This window comes from Apteryx mantelli, chromosome 5, assembly GCF_036417845.1.
Source record: "Apteryx mantelli isolate bAptMan1 chromosome 5, bAptMan1.hap1, whole genome shotgun sequence".
In the NCBI taxonomy this organism is placed as follows: domain Eukaryota; kingdom Metazoa; phylum Chordata; class Aves; order Apterygiformes; family Apterygidae; genus Apteryx; species Apteryx mantelli.
Window position 1 is genome coordinate 79,416,581 of NC_089982.1, and position 16,873 is coordinate 79,433,453.

Genomic DNA, 16,873 nt, shown 5'->3' on the forward strand with positions numbered 1-16,873 from the left:
GAGCCGGGAGGTGCTGCATCACCATCCATTCCTTTCCCAGCAAGAAGCCCTGAGCAGCCGTCCTTTCCCACTGGAGCCACTCTGCTCCTCGTGAAGCTGCAGAGCACCAATATGTGAAAAGCTGGGCCTGGTCCCTGAGAGCCCTTCCTGAGCCTCGTCTTGCTCCCTGGGGTGAGGCAGCTTGTGTAGCTGAGAGGTAGCAGGAAGGGCAGCACAAGAGCCTATGTTTGGTCTAGCTCAGAGTGTCTAGATGGAGAGGTTGGTCCATTCAAAGGACACTTGGGTCCAGACCTATCCAGTGCTTCATCTTTCAGAACCTTGATAGTACCTGTCTGAGGACTTTCCAGTCAAGACAGTAATGCTTTTGCAAGACTTTGTTAATTTACCTGCTTGATTGCTCGGCGAAGTAAGCCTGTATTCTTTTATGTATCATCTCATGGATGAAGGCATTTGAAGTGTACAGTCACTCATTACATCATGGCAGAACTAGGTGATGGGATGCTGGCACTACTACTACTCTAACCACCATATTTTCTTCCCCTCGACAAACGGACCCCCACAGAGTGATTACAACGTTCATCACTGGGTTCACCACTGTCTTTTGAGGAGATGTCTGACCTATTAAAGTTAGGATATGTGGAACAGTATAAACTCAGTGACTTTGACCAAACCCTGGCAACTACGTTTCATGAAATAATCTGTTTCCAGTAGCAGTGGAGATGCAGTGGAGATGGTTGGCTAGGCTCACCATATCACCAGGGCCTGACATGTTCTTCCTACCCTGCTCCGTACTAGTAAAGGAGAAAAAGAAATCACATCTTGGCTGGGGGCTCACAGACCCACCTGGGAAGGGAAGGAAGCCTAAAAGGCAGGAAAGTCTAACCGTGAAGAGCTGGCAGTTGGCCTTCTCTTTACACCAACTGAGTGCCAAGTCAGGCAGTTCTGCTGACCATGCTGTGCCCGAGCCGTGCAGCAAGGGAGTCCCTCACCTAGGCACTGGGATATCAGGCCTTTTAAAATTGCAGAGGGATCCCCACTTGCAGCAGACATTGCTCCGCAGCAGAACCAGGCTCGGTGGGGAAGGCACCATGCATCGTTTGCTGTGAGGAACTGTGGGATTCCCCAAAGCCCTCCAAGGTCCTGACGGCCTCGTCTTGCCTGAGCACACTTCTGAAGCAGAAGCTATCACAAGCCAGACCCTGCCCTGACCTGTAGGCTCCCTGCTGCGTCTCCGTTCCCTGTTCCCGTGTGAAGGAGATGCAAAGCGGGTGACTCAGGCACTTGAGGAATCCCTGGGTGCGGGTGAGTCAGCACAGGGAGGGGAGCAGCTGCGCAGCTCCCGCTTGCGTCGCCCCTGGCAGAGCCGGCACGGCTGTGGGGAAGACACCCTGGTTGCTGCAACTGACGACTCATTCACGGTGGCTGTGGGACTGATGGCTCCAGGAGTGAGGGAGTGCAAAAGCGGCCTAAATTCATATTTCCTCCTGCATTGCTCGCTGGTGCTGTGCCAAGTGCATGGTGACAGAAACCATTATCCGGCTTTGCGCATTCGTGTTTACACACCTTGAGGCCAGGAAAGGCTGCTACAGTGACCCAGCCTGACACCCTGCCTCGCGGAGCCTGTAAAACTTTAGCCAGTATTTTCTGCGTCAAGCCTTAACTTGTGTTAAGTGCAACAGCATACCTTGCTTGACCCACATGATCCACAGCCATCGCCTGGGGTTGTATAGATATGTCGGCGTTCAGTTGGACCTAACAGGCAATGTTTCCCTTTGCACTTTCTGTTTGCAGTTCCTCACCATGGCAGCAAACCTGCTGAAGAATAATTATAACAACTAAGTTTGACCAGGTAATAGAAAGACAAAAATCAGATGAGGTTTGTGGTTGGTAATCTGGAGGTCATGGAACAAAAATCAATGTACCCAATAAAAATGAAAACACAATTCCTTTGTTTATCAAACAAATTAATAAGGGTTTTATGCATCATAGCATATGCATTATGAAATAAACTGGAAAATTAAGTGAATTTAAAGAGCTTGGCTCTGTCCACATGGCAGTGGTGAAGCATGGCTTTTCTTCTTTATTACCTCTTACAAATAATTAGCTTGGCACAAAAATTTTTTTCAGAGATAGAAATAGAATTTCAGAAATTATTTTCAGAGATAGAAATACTTTTTTTTGGCAAAATGCATTTCCTCATGACAGCTGTCTACTTTCTGAGGGGAAAAATCATCCTCATGTCAAAATCAACCTTTTGAAGATGTAGGTTATAATTAAGACTAGTATTTTCAAACCTGGATGTCCAGACCAGGCATCTATAAATAAAAATTGAAAACCGCCTAAATCAAGGGTCTAAACATTTATCTCAGATATACTTATTTGTTCATTAAAAGAAAGCTGTCCTTTAAAACTGTGACCAAGAAGGCGTAATCCAGGTGATCTTTCGAAGTGCTGAGCACTTCCAATATTGATTTGATAAACTGAAGCTGCAGGTATTCTCAACCTGTGAATAGTTCTGCATAACTGCTTCAGGTGTGGAAATTTTTAAGATTGAAATGGTTGAAATATTTAGCTGAGGAGGAAAAGAAAATGCATGGGACTGGAAGTGGCCCAAGACTTTGCTGTAGCTTGGCAAGTCCAAACCGCAGGACAGTTGCTGCCTGTGCAGAGCCCAGTGAGATGCTCCCCTCGCCATCTGGCCTGGGTGCCTCATGGGAACCCAGAGCTTGCAAGCCCCACAGGTTCAACAGAGCTTTGCTGATTTTCAGAGTTTGCCTTGTCTGGGCTCTCTCCAGACAAGATTCACTTGCTGTGCTGACGGTGGATCAGGAATAGCTGAAGGAGACATAACCCAATGTGCCAGAGCAAGTCCCAGAGGGTAGCAAATCAGACAGGCTGTCTACTACCAACTTGTGAGCTCTCCACTGGCTGTCCAACAGCAGTCACATGGGTGAAGGACAGGAAGGAGATAGAGCGTGTCATGCTTGTGGCTGAAAAGAGAAATATTCATGTCATCACATAGACTTAGTATTGTTCACATCCAAAGAACCTAAAACTTTCTGTGAGCCATTCCCCAATATTTATTATAGCCTGTACTTGTCGCACCATTATGTTTCCTCAATGAGAAATTACTATGAAACAAATTGAATTCTAAGAGATAATTTTGCCTTGGGGTTGGCTATATGCTGCGCATTAATCCTCTAAAACTACTGTGTACATGCTAATTGACAATACATTGCTCTTGAAAAATAAAGGCCACTATATACTTATATATTTATTTCCAGTTTTTAGATTATAGCATTGTGATAACAGCTTCAGCAGAGGACGTCTCCTAAGTGACAGGCTGAGGTTAATGGCTTTGCCTTTGCCTCTGGCCATACAAACTCCTCCCAGCTAGTCATTAATTCCTGAGAAAAATACTCTCTCTTGAGTGATATTGGTTTAAGTCTACTTTAAATTCCATGCCAACCGCTGGGAGTGGTATCTCTTGTGTTATAAAGACAATCTCATGAGTAATAGCTTTATGCACTCTCACTGTATTTGGTCTAGCTTGTCTCTAAAGTCAGAGAGTGAATTTACTGTGCCAGTAATTTGATAATGAATATGGCTGTAAGGTCAATAGGACAAAAGTGGGGACCCAAACCCACTACAGCATAAGGATATACTCCCAGGAAGCGAAACGAGGGTGGAGATTGCGAATGGCGTAAGAGGCACGTAAAGCTCGAGCTGTTCCCTGGTTCCTCCTGGAGCTCCTTGTGCAAAGCTGGCATGCCTATGTGGCACAATGCAGTGCTGTTGAGTCGCTTAATGCATAGCATGCACTGTTCAGTCCTGTCGCTTAAGGATTAGACAGGGAGAAGGAAGGTCTCAGTTCTATTTCCAGTTATTCTGCTAGCTCACTTGGGAGAAATTGTTTAAGGATGTTCCCCGACTTCCTCCAGGTTGCAGCCTAATGCAAAGGCCAATCAGTCAGGCTAAGGCAGAATAATTTTCAGATCCATGGCGTGTTTGACACTCAGATGTGCTGAGCTATTGATACGAAAGCATAAGAGATCACTGTTCAGGCTGTGCATTAGAGTGTAAACCTGAAGGAGCTGAAGTACACAGTGTTTCAGATATCTGTTGAGAGGGAAGCAGGTCTGATAAAGCACTGGAGTATGTTATGTGCAGTACTAGAGCAAGGTGCATTTCTTTTCACTTATACATCTTTATTTCTTGAGCTAGAGGTTTTGTTGCTGTTGATGATGATTACATATCAAATGAAATTTGTATGCTTATTCAAATCCCCATTTAAAATGCCTTTCTGTGGCACCTTTTTCAGCCACCCATTCCCAAAGCACAGTAGTCAGCACTTCACAAAAATAAGCAGGATTTACAAACACTTACCGTGTGTGTAATGCAAGATTGCTACAATTGCATCAGGAGTTGCACAGTATCTCTGTAGTGATGCTCAGAACAAGCTGTCGCAAAGGAATGATGCACTTCACTCGTAAGAGGGAAGCAGCACTATGTTTATTGCAGTAAGATAACGACTTAACAAAGTTCAATTGTAAATAAGAATGATTTAATGAGGTTCGATTGGCAAGGTTCACTCAGTTATTTACTGCATGAAGGACAGGGTCAGATGCACACGCAACGGAGACCCTCCCGCTGAGTCACAAGGTTCGGAAAGGACCCCCTTGCTTACTAAACTCCTTTGGAGAGGAGCCTAGGTGCAGATGGATCCAGTCCTAGTCCCAGACTTGGTCAACGGTTTATATCTAAAGGAGTGTGTGTGAAGGGAACCCTCCCGTTGAGTCATGAGGTTCAGACTGGACCCCCTTGCTTTCTAAACTCCTTCGGAGAGGAGCCTAGGTGCGGCTGGATCTGATTCTAGTCTCAGACTTGCTCAACGGTTTATGTCTAAGGGATTATGTGCTCAATTAATCAGAGATATAACTCAGCAAAGTTTCGCGAAGTTTGCAAAAGTTCAGCATGCTGTTAATCACTTACTGAGGATCTGTTGCAGGTAAGGAATCCCTCAACCTCGAGGAGTAACCTTGAGAGGCGTCCCTGCTCACGTGCAGCCCACTGCCATGCAGGAGAGCTCAATGCGCTCTGGGCTGCCCCCTATTTATGGGGGGGGGGGGAGGTGATTGACTCATAGTCATATTTGCATGCTAGACGGGCTTTAGTTGGTGCGCACCCAGTTAGCCCCTGCATACGTGCTGTTTACAGGGAGGTCAGGTTGAGGGGGAGAGAGCACATTGTTGGGGGGAAAGGAGCATACCGTCACACGAGCTGACTTTTAAATGGCATCCACTTTGTAGCTAATGTATCATGGAAACATGATGGAGCACTTTGCACCTCTTCCGGTGTCCTCTGACCAACAGCCTTCAGAGCCATTTAGTCAGCTCTGCCAGCCACACAGGAAAGGATGCCTACGTGTTATAGTGGAATGATCCAGCAAGGAAATGCATGGTGGAATGAAAGAAGATGCCACTGTTGGATGAATTAGGAACAGGTTTAATTAACACACAGTAGATCTTGCTGGGTGCAAAGTCCATGCTGATGGAATTTTAGATGTTTAAGTTCAGGGTACATGCTGCATGGGGGCTTTCTGAATATCAAATTATAAAAGAAAAACCCTCACCAAGAACTAGCAGCAGTAGAAGTATCAATATATTACAGAACAAAACCCAAATCCTATGCTGAATTTTTAGGTTGCATAATCACTCTGGACAAAGGTTGAGCTTATTCCTTGACTTCACTCCTTCATTTCCTGACACATATCTTGGGTACTGGAAGGAAAAAAAAATAAGCAGCTTTGTTTAATTATGCTGTATTTATAGACAAATATATATTTGTCACTTTGCTTTGAGGAATAGGCTACCTAGACCAAAATTGTCTTGACAAAAGCTTCTAGGGATACTTACTAAACAGCTAATTTCCCCCTGTTTTCAGCAAGAAAACACATGCATTGTTACAGCGTAAGTCAGCTAATGCATATTGTTGTCATTTGTACTACAGTAGCAACCAAAACTCTCAGTCACGATCAAGACTTGTTCAAGATGATGTAGAAACATATTTTAAAATACAGTCCATTGCCTGCTTCCCATGAGCCCTTTTCTTCTGTTTTCCCTCTCTCCACTAGAGCACTTCTAACTTCAGGATCTGATCTGATGATTTTCGGCAGATCACAGCATTGATATTGAATGGCTCAGGATATTGAATGGCTCCCCCAAAAGAGGAGATATTTGGGTGGGGAGGGGGAGAGCAGAGGAATAGGGTTTCCTAGCAAGCCACACTGCTAACACATAGCAGTATTTCTGTAGATGGAAGTTCTGTAGCAGCCAATTAACTTCTGCAGTGTGGGTTTTTCATGAATTGCTAGAAATGGAAATGATGAGATCACCGGCATAGATGGACTTCAGCACTGCTGCAAGGTGCTGTGCGGGAGGGGAATTTCAGCAGCTGAGGAAAGAGCAGGATGCTCTTCTGGCCTCAAAAGAGGGGGTGGGAGGCAGAGTAATAAAACACTTATGTTGAATGTTGCTATTAAAAGCAACTGCCAGTGAAGTTACTGAGAATGCTGAAATTTAGAGCCAACTTCCTGCTGAGTTTTGTTCACTAGAAAGGTAAAAGTGTAGTGGTCAGAAGAAAGTTAGACAGCTTCTTATTTGGCATATATATGTATAGTCCATATATTAAAGTTTAACACCTATCTGTCTGCAGCATCTTCTTCTGTGATGTAAGCAGACAGGAAGGCTCATCCTAGAGGGAAGGGGATGTTAAATGTTGGTTGCTGAGCCAGAAACATCTTGTTGGAGGGCTGGGTGGCATCTGCTATCAAGACTTCATGGTGAGTAAGCATTTTGGATCCAAAGGCTGAGAATGCAGAGTTGAAAGGTCTCCTTCAAGCCCAGACACAGATGTGCAAGACCTGGTTTAATCCAGCCTTGGTAAGAATTAAAGGGTATCTATTGCCTCCATTCCTAAGGTACTGTCCTTATTTTTACACTGAATTATTCCTTGCTTCGTGAGGTATTCCACTGAAGCCAATGAAACTTTCTCATGCCCAGTGAAGTTGGCCCGTCATGATTCTCTAAAACAAGTGCAAGATTTCCAAAAAACATCAGAACTAAACATAGATATTGCAGGCATCTTCTGGCTACATTTGTATCAATGCTAACCATGACCAGTCATTGGCTTTCTCTCATACTTACATCAGCACTAACCCTCCATCCGCCAAATCTCACCTCCTTAACCGTGATCTCAGCAGAGTTCACCTGTATTATAGAAGAGCATTGCTCCTTCCACTGTGAGAATAGCTAGATAAATTTTGTGGTTCCCCTCAGCTAGGATATAATACAAGATAATCATAGCTTCCCCTTCTGACCCTACAGATTTCCAGATCTATTTGAATTCAGTGATAAAACTGCATTCTTAATAGTGAGTCCATAAGAGCAAAGTCATTTACCCAGTAAGAATCTAGTGATGAGGCATGATAAAATATGAGTGTACTGCCTGACAGAAACAAACCAAGATATGGAGTAGGGAGTATTTAGTTGTTGAATAACCTTACTTTTGTGGGATTTTCTTACAGATACTTAACCATTTACTTAGCTTTTGCTTGGTAAAAATGTCCTTTTTGATGTAATTACATCAAATGACAAGTCTATATCCCTTGACATATTTACATGATTCAATAGCCTTAGCATTAATTTGTTTTGAAACATTGTTTCCAGCTGTCTTTAGAGTGATTACCTTGAATGACATGAGCAGTATTAATTCATGAAAATTTGTCATTTTAACTTGTATACATTTCTGTTTAAAAGTTATACTAAATGTTGAATACATTCATGGCACTAATCTGTGGCAAGTGCACAGCTAATTTTTCTCTTTTTTTCCAGCAGACCCTATAGAAGCTCTCTGTAGTGGGATCTGGTTGTTCCCATGAGACTCCTGAGCCCTCTGTTAGACCAGTTCTGGGGTGGAATTAGAGCACTGTTTCATCCTATGCTTTTTTTCTGTTATCTGTCCCTCTCCAACATTCCTCATCAGGAGGACAAACCCTGTACGCACCACAGGAGTTATAGGCTAATACAGTTAAGATCACTGAGTTTGTTCTTGAGGCTTTTGAACTTTACCCAGTAATGCCTACTGTGGAAGGAGTTGTGAACTGTGTATAAGCCACATATTTTTGGTGCCTGTAGATATCTCCCAGAAGAACCTGTGACTGCTTTATCTTGTGAAACACTCAGACACAGTAAAAGCTCCCAAGGTTCAGGGTAACAATGTTTAGCACATGATGGATTAAGACTTTGTAAGAAGGCCAGAAAAGCCTTTATGCCATATAAGATCATCCCAGACCAGACATGCAAATCCTAAGAACAGCCTTTCTTTTAGTACTTTCTCTTCCAGATCCAAATGAAGCCAAGAAACAGAGAGTATGCAATTACAATTACAAATACTGTTCACTGGCAGCCGGAGTTTTGCTTTGATTTTCTGGGAAGAGGGAATAAGTCCTCAGAAGAAGCTTCCAGACTAGGATGGGTTTGAATCTTCTGCTCATGCTGAGCCAATTACATCCTTAGATGCAAAGAACTTGCTCCTGGGCCACTAAAAGCATTGTGTAGGAGCAGAATCACAAACCTGGCTGTGGAGCTAAAAGGTGCCATATCTCCTGAATAATAGCAGAAAGACTTTCCCAACAGCTGTACTGACCCAAGGGTCCCAACTCGGAGCCTGCAATAGATTTTACTGGTTTTTTGCACCTATGGATACATACGGATATATGTGCATTGCTCCTGTTGAATCCCCATACACTGCCTGACATTCATGGCTATTTGTGACGTGTAGACATCAGGTATCTCTATGACACCTGATAAAGTGGGCATAGATTCACTGAGGGAATTATGCCAATTTACATCACTTAAAATTCTTGTGCTTACAGATCTGAAATTAGAAGTATATACTTGAATCAGTTGTCATTAATAATCATTATTTTGCCTGCTTTAGTCTATGAGAATAGAACTCTAGATGAGTTTGATTTTGTGCCTTATCCCCAGATGTCTGCATGCTGAAGCCCTAACAAAGTTCTGGCTCCCTCTAGGAAAATATTAAAACTGTTTAAGCCCCATTTTTTATATATAAATACTGATATCAACAACAAAATCCACTTATGGATCAATTCAGCAGCCAGAGCTCCTGTTCTTTCTGGTTGTCACTTTGATAATGCAAAACAATCACATGGGCTTGCAGCCCTGTCTGTTTGGTGTGCCATCATTTACAACACATTATCAGAGTGACAGCTGGCAGTAGCAAGAGGCCAAGCGCCAGATACGCACAGTGCATCTTACTGAAAAATATTTCCCTTTTAAAAAACAGATAGGTTGATTAAGAAGTGAGGGAATTCCTCCCACTTTCCCCAGATGGCTGAGATGATTCATTGGAAACTAACCCAGACACAGTTTCACAGTGCCCTGGCAAAAATCCATGCTCCACCTTACATCCCCTATTCAGGTTATATCCCATGGGCTTCATAGGCAGAATTTTCTCTGACAAGGATTGAAAACAGGGATCTATAAGCAATGAGGAATTGCATCTCCGTTCGCTTTAATTAGGTAGGACAAAAAACAAGCTCAAAGATGTGTTTTATGCAGTGCGTGAGTACACCCTGAAGAGTTTCGCGTTTGCACTCCACTTGCTTTGTGTTTGACCAGCCTGCTTTCACCATGGCCCCATTTGAATTCAGACACAAACAATGTACTCTCAAAGCCTTCCAGTCGCCATAAATCCTTGTCTCCTTCTTCACTGAGACGCCTTCTTAGGCATCATCCCAAGGGATTCTAACTGCCCTTCCCTGATCAAGTCTGACCTGATCAGCAATATTATTGAAGAATTACCCCTTTGAGTTTCATGAAGCTCTCCAGTGTATTAAGTCCTCCTTTTAGCTTCACTAAATATTCCTGTGACCCCCCCTTAAAGCCACTCAGAAGACAACGCAGGACTTGTGTCCCCCAGCACAGGATGCTAATCAGGAAGCTACAGTGAGCTAAAGGAAGAACAACATTACAGAAGAACACTTTATAAAGAAGTGATAGAGTTAACTGATTGCTATTTCATTATTATGCCAGCTGACTGTACAGGACTCCACAATGTTCTCATGGATGTGGGGAGCGGTGTGTGTTCCCTGGCACAAACCCAAGATCTAGATTAAAATCTCCCAGAGTTAATTTAGGAAAACAATAATATTTAAAGTTGGAAGGTTTTTTTAGGCTATATTCAGCCATGAAACATGTGATCCCAGGGCCTCTTTCTTGTCCACACAGACCTCTTCTAGTGAGTTCTTGCGAACAGCTAGCCCCACATTTTCAAATGAGAGAGCCTAACAGGAAGTACATAAATTAATATTTTAGCATTCAAATAAATATTCCGGTTTTCAGAAGTGTTGAACAGCTGCGTGTCCCACTGATTGGGTCCCCAATTCTTAGTAAACTTATCATCCCTAGTTAATCAGTTTGTACACTAAGCCCAGTATTGATACTACTCTTGACCGAGTTTTTGCAGCTTGTTGCGTTTTCCTGTTACTCTTCCCCTGAGGTAGGATTCCTGCTCTTTCTAGCATCTGTCCCCAGGATGGAGGATGGCAGGACAACTTGCAAAGTGCTATGGGACCTGAACACTTGTGAAGAAGGCTGTTGTTCGGATCTCAAAACCTTACAGCTGCCATCCTGTCCCTTGACCACCATGGCAGGGGGCTGTATTAGCCACGGTCCCAGCTGGGTGTCCATTTTTCATCGCCAGACAGTTACCGGTGGCCTGTAGTGGGGCTGAGGGTGTGTTGGGGCAGACACTCAAACAGATAGCCCAACTCTGCCCTGGAGGATGCCTTCCCGGTGCAACGTGACCACAGAGATGTGAGATAAACACATTGTTTTCCCAGGTGTTGTGCTGGTGGTCAGGACTACAGCAAAGCCCCAAGCTGTTAGGTTTCACATTGTTTGCCAAGCTTTCCATTTGTCACTTCTCCACGTCACGTTCAATAAGTACTTAAATGAAGCTTCTCTGCCTCTCTTGGTGTCTGAACTCTTGGCATCCTTTGTCATCTTGCCATGTGCTAGGAAAAGATAAGTTCCCTTGATCAAAGGTTACTGAGTCACTTTGTTTCGGATGCCTGATCTTCATAGACCTTAACTTTTCTATTCTCTTAAGAAGATAGGTAGGGTGATAAACCAGTTTGGGAAGAAAGACAGTAGGACTACCAGGAACCTTAATTTCAATGCATATACCTCCCTGTTTGAACCAGGAATGTGGTATGCGAAAGATAAGAAGCCACCATTTGTAACCCAGTACATTGCAGCTTTGTCCCAGTGTCACCACAGCTGCCCACTGGGTGTTATTTTCACCTCAGCGCTGTCATATATACTGCAACTGGCTGACTGCATGATAGGAGCATTTTAGGGAAAAAAAATGAGCGTCTTCATCCACTGTGACAGAGGGAGCTTTTCAAATCTCCTTTGTTTTATGAATGCTATTTCTTTTCAGGTACTTTCCTTCATATTGTAATCTTCATTTTGGAGTGCACCCTCCATGCTGAATGGCACCTGCTATTACGGCTCACTCCCGAACAAGGGCTGAAGCACCTCTGGGAATGCCATTTGGTGATGTGTATCTTTAGGCACCTACATCCATTCAATACCTGCTTCCAAGCTCCATTTTCAAAAGCAGCTTTCGGTAGGATAGATGACTACTCTACACACAGGTTTGGTATAGGGATATCCGTTCTGGGAAACATTGATTTTGTTTTCTAGCCAAAGTAGTCCAGCCTCCAGAGCAAGCACATTTGCACTAGCCTAAAAGTGTCAACAATAGCTTGTTTTCCTTTCTAAAGTAAAACTGATCTGACAGCATTGTAATTGCATGCAAAATTGGGTGTACCCTGGTTTACCTATCTGCACAATATTAGTATGCAGACAGAGCCTTAACAGACTCTTAAGTGTCCCAGTCATTCATGAAAGCGAGACTTAAGAGGTACTATAACAAATTCACTTAATGAATGTAATCACTTAAAACCTCTGGAAAAAGAAGGTAAAATGTTTCTTAACACTGCAAGCATCTCTTTGAAAAGCAACTTTTTATAAGAATGCAATTCTGTTAAGATAGCTGGAGCTGCCTCTCTGAGCTTTAAAAGTCATTTTTGTGGTGCCAGCACACTTAAATCTTCCCTTTTAGCAGCTACTCTAGCATTTAGTGAACCCACCTTTGTGCTTTGACTTTGCTGTATAAATATCAAAGTGATCTGAAACTCTTTCTCCTCCTTTCTCTAATTAAATCAGCACAACAATTAAAATGACCTCACTGCTTCAGGAGGACATTGACGAATATGTTCTGAGCACCGCAGCCAATAGATGTTGATCAGAAACCGTGATGATGCATGTTATTTGCAGAATGCAAGATCTGGCACAGAGTTTTGAATCTTTTAATATGAAAATATTGCTTCAGTGCAGCAAACTGCTTGAAGGTATTAGAAAAATAGTATAATATTTAAGTACATTGTTCCATAGTGTTCTTACTTCTAAACTGAATGTTGGATTGAAAGTCCTTTGATTTAGCTGTTTTTAGGCCCAGATTGCTAATATTGTAGTGGATTAAAATCAGTGTAAATTTTTTTTACTTACAAATTCTTATCTCCTGCTGTTAACAGCAACTAGCCAAATTTTATGGGTTTTGCTAGGTTGTTTCCAAGGCAAATTCACCAGATCCTTCTGTCGAATATGGCTATGTAAATCAGGATTAGCTCCAATGAAGTCCATTAAATTACATCAGTGAAATATTGGTGTGAGAAGAGATTTAAGCCTTTCAATTTCAACTGGAATTTACACAAATGAAGAAAGAATAAAGACATACAGAAACTAACCACTATTTTTGCCTTAGATTTCCTGTCAGAACTCTTAATTCCAAAGAAACATGGCTGAAATATTTTCCAATGAATAATTAAGCAGTTTAATGGACTGATTCAAATGAAAACAAAATGAGCTAAAGACATGATTTTGGGGAGAACAACTTGATTCTGAATCGGGAATGACCTAAAGTTGGCATCAAAAATTAAAGTCATTGCTGAACATTTGAGCCATCGTATAAGACGATAATGTTATCCAGTAAAAACTGTGCAGTCCTACAGACTCCAGCCCATGATGTACTCTGGTAATGTGGTTCATGCCATCTCCCTGATGCAGGGACACAATGGTCAGACTGATGTATTAGAAGAAGATGATCAGACTGAAGAGGAAGAACTGACGGGGACTATTCAGAACAGCATGAAAGGATATAATTAGGGGTAATGAGCTTAAAAGAAAATAAATGCATGATGAACACCTGAAAGCAGGCAGAGAAACTCTGTAACGTTTTCTGTCCCAAGGTTTGTCTCCGTCATATTCTTCTGCTTCTGCTTGCATGGCTAGAAAGGGTTACAGTTGGGAAAACAGGTTGCAAACAAATTCAATCAGTGATATGGAACTAGGATCACAAAGGTATTTTTGTGTCTAATTCTTACTGCAGTCAGCAGAACCTAAATTCCAAAAGCAACTTTAAATTTTGGGCCTTGGCTCCTGTCCAAATTTATTTAGGTCAGTGTGGATCTGTTAGGTTCTAACTTGTGCCCATTTTAAACAATTGCTATTGTTGTACATTTTTTCCTTACTGTGTCAATATTTATTCTAGCTTATAGCCCTTTGGAACAGCGCTCAGACAGATACTGGCATTTTTTTAATGTCCTCTCTTCATCCTTACATGCTTTTCTTTCCAATCTTTGAACCAGAACTGCAAAGATGGGTTAATGAGTTATTAACTTTTGTGGAGAAAAATATAATCCAGTCTCTTCTCCAGTTTGCCATGTAAGCACTGGGCAGAAATGTTATACCTTAGTCCCTTTAATATACCATTATTAACACGACTGTCTGTGTTCTGTGGATTTTTCAGCTGTTCATTTGTTTGGTATTGAATTACATTCTCCCTTTTTTTTATTATTGAATTACATTCTCCCTTTTTTATTATTATTATGTTCTGCTGTTTGATCTTTGGGGGAAAAAAAATTAAACATTTAGTAGGTGCTCACTTAGAAGCACTTGGAGGTAACCGCCTGTCAATTGATCACTGAAGAAGAAAAAATGCCCCTGGAATAAGAATTTATTAAGAGGGTGAATAAATTGTTTCTCTCTTCCTTTGTCATGGCATTTTCTTTACCCTTTGGCATTCACTGCACTTGGAAATTCCTCCAAGTCTTTGTGTTCCTGAGCTTTGAGATTTCAGAAAACACTCCCTTGGCCCCTACTCCCTGCCAAGGTTACTACTTTCATACTCCTTTTCCTGTGGATTACAAAACAGGATATTATTGTAAAAACAAACAGAAATTGCTGTTTTCACTGCTGCTAATCTTGACGAGAACCATAGGGGAATGAAAGCTCTGCAATTCTTCCTTTATTAAGCAATTCAGACTGAGAACGGCTTCTGTTCTGCTACTGTCAGGTGAAGATCAAACACTTTTCATTGCTAATCACCAAAGGACTCGGTAGATAACTCTGCAATTTGCTGCCCCTCCTTTGAAATTTTAATGATTGAGAGGTGAATTTAGGTTTTAAACTTTCCCAGTATGATTCACGGCAAAGAAGGGATCTTTTATAAACCAAAGGCAGCTTATGGTTATTTTTCTGTTCTGTATATTGCTGCAGGCTATTTCAGCACTGGGCAGGAGGGCTGCTGTATGCTGTTTTCTTGCCTTTCTCCTGTGGGTGATGTAGAAGGTGTTAAAAAACAAGTATTTGCCCCTTCTGCAACTGTGAACCAAAAATATCCTATCAGCTTGCTTTAAAATAAAAAAATATATATGATGCTGCAAACCAAACCTCATGCATTAATCATGTAACTCAGGGATGGGAGTCCCAGTGATGTCACTGGAAGAGACACAGGTGTGAAAAGCCATCTATTTTTTTCCACTGTATTTAGCCTCTTGCCCACAGTATCTGATCCCACCTCATCATGAAGGGATTTTCTCTCTACAGCTCTCTTGCAGGATTGGGAAGTGTGAGCTATATTTTTGACTGATGAACACTGGGGTAAATTAGATTACTTGCTGCTGCTTGTGTAGGCAGAGTCTGCCTGAACTGGGAACAGAGGTTGGACCTTTTGTTGTGGAGCTGCAACACACAGCTCCAAATATAACATGCCTTTCGGCCCTACTGTCTTTGGACAAGGGGGCGATGCACTAAGCCTACTACTAGCGTGTTAAGCCCCCAGATATGCTTATTAGGCATCTACAATGTGCCAAAGGTGGTCCTTGAGTTTCAGTGTGGCCACACTTGCAGGTCGCAGTGCCATGGGGTCAGAGAGCTTGTTCCTGAGGACAACATGAGGTCAGGTCTCAAATGGCAATGTGGACTACCTTCATGGACTGTCAACTACCAGCTGCTCCTTTGCATACCTGAAATAGCTGTGTCTTCAATTTCCATCCAGGGGTTACAGCCAGCACACGCTGTTCCCACTTGCAAAATATAGTCCAGTGAGCCCAATTCAGCTACCCCAGACAGGTCCCTGGAGCCATCTGAGATGCCCTCAGGTATCCCAAGAAGACACAGGTGTCCCACAGGTCCTGTGTTAGGCATGTGGCCATCTCAGACATCTCAGGATGTCTCAGCACTTAGATTAAGCTAACTGAGCTGAATGTATCTGCATTCCTCCATGTGGGAATGCAGATACTCCTTTCACTGAGAGGCTGGAAAGGAAACCGGGAAACTGGTCTTGGAAACAACAAACAAACCAAAACCCAAGTGCAGTGTTCACTGGGGCGTGCGCTCTTGGGAGAGGTGCTCAGAGTGTGGGTAATGAGTAAGGGTGTGCTCAAGGGCTTTTGGGAATAGGATCAGGCTTCTGATAACACAGCGGTGGTTCCCAAGCTCAGGCAATAGATGCATGCCAGTGGATGTTTAAATAGCAGACGTGCCTAAAAGTTGGATCTGTCCTTTGGTTTATTAATGGTCAGGACAGCTTTGCTCTCAAACTGCATGATTTGTGATGGCTTGGCAGTTCAGCCTGCCAGCCTTTGAAGAGGTGTGGATCTCAGAGGTACAAGTTCTGTCATTTTTATTAATCTCTGTGCTCCTTGGGACACTGAGCAAAAACAGTAATAAAAATTGAGGACACTTTCCTGATGTTTTACTGCCACCTCCAACAGAGACATTAAAGCCTTAATGAGCATAAAACTCAAAGACAGGTTTCTAACTACTGAAGAATATGTCGAACAAATCAACATTTCAACTGCTAATACTATTTCTTCACTGTGGGTAAACAGACGACTTCAGGGCTGTCTGTTCATCACCTTTTGCATGCACTGCAATTGCCACACTTTGACTAAACCAAAAATATTAAGGAAAAAAGGCTCTGAAATCAGACATAAATCAAGTGTTATTTGGCAGCAAAACTTGCCTGGGAGAAGTAGGGAGCTCATAGGAGACAAACGGATACAAATCTAAGACCAGGTCATATTAAGATTTGTATTAGATGTGTCATGTCACTAAAATCCACGTGAGGTTCCCGGGAAAAAGAGTAACTTGTACCGGTAGAGTACTTAACATTTTACATTATTGACAAGCAATTAGAAATCCAGTATGATACTTACATTTTCCTATGCTTTAAGATATTTCAGCCAAAAATGCTTGAAACCGCTGTTAGAATTTTTCATCGGCTTAACATTCCATAGACATTGTTAAAATGTCATTCTAAGCCCATTTTCTTACTTTTCCCTATAAAAGGATTAACTTGTCTTTAGAATGTTAAAAATTCTTAAATTACTTGATATTAGATAAGAAGGTTTAGTGCAGGCTCAAGGAAAGTTGGA